Raw genomic sequence first — 5,808 nt, forward strand, 5'->3', positions numbered from 1 at the left:
TATAATATATATATATATATCTATATATCTATCTATTTATATATATACTATCTATATTTATCATCTATCTATCTATCTATCTATCTATTATCTATCTATATATATTATATCTATAATATATATATATATATATTGTATATATATATACATATATATATCTTATTCATATAATATATTTGTGGCATATAACATGTATATCATATTCAAATTTTATATGTATACATATTATTTAAAATATTTCATCTGAATCTTTTGGATAGATGGATTTCAGGCATCAGAGCTCACGCTAAGCAGGGCTTGCTGTGTGAGCCCTGACCTCTACCATCCGATCGCGCAATTACAGGGCAACAGTAGAATTTGTTGGCGAAAGCTTAACGTGCCGCAATGTTCGGCACGGTGCGTCCTGCCCTCTGACGTCAACGGACCTTTAGCGCGGCCGCTGCCACCGGCCACAGGCTATATCTGTCAAGGCCAAATAGCGTGCGCCTGAAGCGACTCGAACCCACCCCACCACGGGTGGATGGATCGGAAAACGGATGCCTTAACCGACTCAGCCACCGGAAGAAACGTATGTATATATATATATATATATATATATATATATATATATAACGTTAGAGCTGAATTGGATCTTCGATTTTGCAAGCTGCTTCAGTAGTGATAAGTCAAATGATTCAATGCAAGCAAATGAGTCTAAACTGAGGCGGCTCTAAAAAATTTGAACGGCTATGCATCATGAGATGATACGGATCCAAAAATCTGTGAGCCACTGCTGAGCTGACTCAAAAAAATTGAGTTGAACACAAGTGCGCATTCTGATAATTTCGCCGGTTGTCGGTGATTAAAACCCATGGGAGTTATGTGATTTTCCCTAATTTTAATCACACGTGTGGTTTACAGCTTAAGGTTTTCATCTACAGCCCCTGGCGCGGAGCTCCTATGGGAGGCATGTCTGCGCTCTCTCACGGTCGTTGGATTCTGTCCGCTCAAGATGGGTTCCTTTGACACGCGCTTGGGTGGCCTGTTGGATACCCTTCGCTCGTGTTGGGATCAATTTGGCCCCCTGAGATCTGAGGAACTAAGAGAGCTTAAGACACCAAATTCACAGGGTGTTTTGGTCAATACGCGAACTTATTTAGGTTAAAAGCTTGGAGTTTCTAAATTATGACCTTTTGGTCAAACAAAGTCAGACCAGGTCAAACTCCAGGTCGGTGTCCGAAGTGCCCGTGGAACTCTGATGCCTGTATTAAGCAAAAGGTCACGTGCTCATTTATGGTCAGTGACCTTGTTTGACATTTAGAAGGTCACGATTGCCAAAACCATACAAGAATGCTTTGAGCTTTGCATTTGAATAAGCGAAAAGACAACGCTAAGCAGTATGTTCCTAAAACAAATGCTGGCTTGGGTCATTTTAAGTCGGTGATTTCTTCCGACATTTAAGAAATCCATCGAAGATGTGTAATGCTGTTTCTGTTATCAATAAATTCGAAATGATTATCACAAACTAACCCATGAAGCAAGCCCTCGAGCCATAAAACATGTTGAATTTACCTTAGTCTGACCTTTACATCTGACCTTAGAACAATGGGATTCGCCCATTCAATCGTTGTATTGCCGAAGAGAGCATCTCAGACATGTATAGCTGCGTCCAACACTCCGTCGTTGCACCACACTAAATGATTCTCTAGAAACTGACCTCGCTGAATCTATGGTCTGAATCTGACCTGCCGTAAGACAGCAACCTTACAAGGTACATGTAAAGTGTTGTTACCAAACGATCTGCTATTCAATTGCCTACAGCTATGCAAAATTTGGTGCGGCTGCGCCACGCCGTTCGGAAACCATTCCAGAAAAATCTTCTCGGGGGGGGGGGCGAATTAACCTCCACCCGAGCGCGTGCTAATAGATTCCATGCAGATAGAAATTGTGTACGATGTTAAATATTAATGATATCGATGCTCCGACCGTTTCGAGGAGCAGTGACTTATCACGGTGGGCCGAGGCCGTTTAACTGGTCTTTTATGACTAAGTTATTGATGTTCTGTGTCTCTCTTACACAAGCTTTCCTTTTATCTTGTCATAGTTCCCGTATGCGTGCTGGGTTTTAGAGCTATAGATTTTACGTCATTTTGAATACCTGGCTGCACCAAGATCTACGCTCTATGCTCTAATGGTGCTTTATATCGCAATGACGCTCATAATAAAAGGCAATACATCGTTTTCATTCAGACACATTTATTCACATTCATTTATTTATGCACAACCTGGGGGACTTAACACCATGGTGTTGAATTGCGAAAAGCATATGCATATCGTGTTTCTAATCCTTGCAAGGAGTAAACATACAGCTGTGGGTTAAAAGACCAAAGCGGGCCTCACAGTAGACGTGCCCACAACATTACACATGCGGAACCGCGTCCTTTTGCGCCAGGACCATGAATGGCCTTGAGGTTTCCAAAACATATCTGAATCTGTCGAAATTGAACGTTGGCAGCCACCGGCTTTGCCATACAGTAGCTATAAACATTGCGAATGTCGCGCATCTGCGACGATCTCGACCTGGCTTGTCATGCATCGCCTTGGGTTTGTTGGTAAATGGTGTGCACGGCCCAAGCAAGTGTGAAGAGCAATAATGACAGCAGTTTGGCAGTCGTCGCGTTGGAAGCTGTTGCGAGCGCGCCAGGCGTTGTATATTGGCGGGCGCTTGTTTACGCTTCTCCACTAGCTGGCGTGGTAACTGTCAGCATTAAAGGCAGTGTTTTACGTGAATATGGGGTTTTGAACTGAGATAGCCACTTTGAAGATCATTCGGCGTATTTCATAGGCCTGCCCCTCTCAAGACCTAAACCTCACTAATTTCTGAACTATAGGCTCGCGAAGATGTGCAGACTATTTCGAGTAGACTAAATCAAGGTCATCCAGGCGTTCATGATGCCATATGAAACGTCATTGAAATCTTGCCACCTTATTGGTCATGCAGCAGTCAAAGCCAAGAAGAGCATGATCATCGAAGACGCGAATTGGCTCCCAAGCAGTGTTATGCAGGCTGTGCAAATTTCAGTCACTAATCACGATCTGTGCTGAATAATATAAGAAGTTTGACAGGAGTCCTAGTTATTACGGAAGCAAGAGTTGTGCTCGAATAACTTAATAAACTAACATTCAATATACAATAACAACAATGTTGCCACAATCAAGCATCGGAATACAAGAGAATACCTTAAACTCGATGCCAAATACGCAAGAACACCACAAGAAAGGACCAGGGCACAAATAAAAGTATTTGTATGTGTTTGCACGAGAGGTTGCGCTTTGCGGTAAGTCATATCAGGTACTCAACCCTCACCTGTTTCTGAAACATTGCTAGATCCACACCACAAAATATTAAATAGTATGGGAGAAAATTTTCTTTTGATGTTGGACTTCATAGCAGGGCGCCGTCCTGCTCTGAGAAGAGCTTGTGTCAGAGAGCTGGTGTAAGAAAGCATCAGCAGGGAATTAGCTTAAAAAAGTGTAGGAGAGTCTAAGCGGTAAAAGATGACTCAACCTGCCCCAAAATATGCCAGCAAACAGGTTTCTCCCCAGATTTTGGTGCACTTTCTTGCCATAATAGTCGAGGTGGAGATGGCGTCGAGTGGGGAAGCCAAAGTTGGGGGGTTGGGGGGAGGGGAGTGACTGAACCCCCAACTAAATAGGAAGCTAGCTTTCTGGACATAGATATGGGGAGTACGGATTCATGACAGAAATGGAACGTAAAGAGCCACAGCGATTTTATGCAGCATATACATATACTTTTTCGTGAACGGTTTAATGAACTGATGCTGCGGTTCACCCTAGAGCTTGAGAGGCGGAATACAAACTACCGAGCAAGTGTCAAAACCTGAATGCTGAACTGATGATGCATGCTGAACGCATGCTGCATGCATGCTGAACGCCAAACGCCAAATGAACCAAATGCATGCTGAACGCCAAACACTCAGGTGGACACTTTGGACCCGCTAACCAAGCGTGGAAAAGTGCCTTTCTATCAACGACGAAATTTAGAACAGTCCAAATTCTCACCTAAATTAATTTTTTCAGAAACCGTTGCGATATATCTCTGAGTGCGATAAACCACAGAAAAGCATACACATGGCATGGCATGGCATTAAAGGCATGTGATATAACCATCAAACCCTTTCCTTTCGGGGGTTTATTTGCACTATAGTGTCATTTGCTGGCCACCAAATACTGAATGATGGTTGAGACCAGACTAATAAAAAATAAGATGATAATAATGATAAGAAATCATCAGATAAAAGCATACTTAACAAAATCAGCCTAAAGGCGTCAGTTTCATATTCAGTTTGAAGGAGGGGAAGGGGGCGGGGGGGGGGGGGGTTCGAGACGAAATTGTGCGTCCTAACCAGGGATAAAGTAAACCATTTTAAGCTATTATTTTTATCTCTTATTTTTCATTTAAAAGCGGAGGAGATAACTGTTCTAAGTGCATTTCGGAGGCAAGCTCAGCCATATTGGTCTGTACATGCTAACGCTTGCACGCCCTGCAAGCGTTAGCGTGTACAGACCAATACTAAGTTTTGAGTTTCCTGTAGCTGGAACAATCTATTATAATATGGTCTGGTCTGTTTAAATTTGTTTTCATTTTCGCAATTACGTCGCCAATTGGTTCGCAAAAGTGTCAGTGTTTGTCACCGATCTTATCTGGGAAATCAGAAGCTTTTTTCACCCCTGCTGCTACCATTCTAGCCTGCAGGAGGTTTTGCATTGCACACCCGGCGGTGTTGAAACTTCTGTTAGTGAGGAAGAGAACAGGATCAATTCTAAATACTCTTAGTTGACGGTGGGGGGGAGGGGGGCGGGCATCACTTTTACAGCGACGCTCACATCCGGAGCTTCCTCCCCACCAAAGGCAGTTGTCCGACACCCGAGGAGTGACCAACGTTCGGTGGCTTCAGCTTCAGGGCTGAGTCGTCAAATATTTGTTGTCCTTTTGACATAATAGTGTTAAGCGAAAACGCCCCACATTTCTAGTCGAACTCCCTTTTCACGAATGCTCTCCATACTTAGAGAGGTGTGCATCTGCTGGTAAAGTCAAACGCTTTTTTTAATTTTGTACTTATCCATTTACTTCTCAATCGGCATCGATTGCGGGGTCTATAATACCCCATAGATCACTGACCTCCGCATTCCAGGCTCGGACCGTGTTGAGAGACTTAAAGCCAACTGCAACGTCTAGTGGCTCGGTGGAGAAGGTCCGGTCTGGTAACATGGCCGCACAGAATAACTGGTTTTTAATGTATTTGAAAACGTCTCAGGAAGCGTGGAGCTGTTAGCAGATACATATCTTTGGCCGAAAGTCACCCAAGGTTACGTCGGACATTACCGATGTCGTCTTAGAGAACTTTACCTGGTTTTCACCGACACCACAATTACCTTTTTGCTTGCCTTGCACGTTTTAAAACGCAGATTTAATCTCACTGGCATGTGTCAGCCAGCTTGTAGTAAAATTGCCACGTAAGTTTTAAATATCACACTTGCTCCCAACAGTTAGCTTAATGTGAATAATTCGGGACAGTGGTAGGCTTCCTGGTTGCGCTTTATAGTCTTTAAGGCATTTTCATACGATATTGCCAACCAGGCGTGTTTTTACCGCGACTGCAAACTGTGATAAAAATGAAGTGTCCCCATCCGAGTAAAATGGAATATATATATATATATATATATATATATATATATATATATATATATATGATATATATATATATATACAGTTTGTTACATCAGAAAAAGTTAAACACTAGCCGA

Source organism: Pollicipes pollicipes, unplaced genomic scaffold, assembly GCF_011947565.3.
Source record: "Pollicipes pollicipes isolate AB1234 unplaced genomic scaffold, Ppol_2.1 Scaffold_3087;HRSCAF=3621_pilon_pilon_pilon, whole genome shotgun sequence".
Classification (NCBI taxonomy): domain Eukaryota; kingdom Metazoa; phylum Arthropoda; class Thecostraca; order Pollicipedomorpha; family Pollicipedidae; genus Pollicipes; species Pollicipes pollicipes.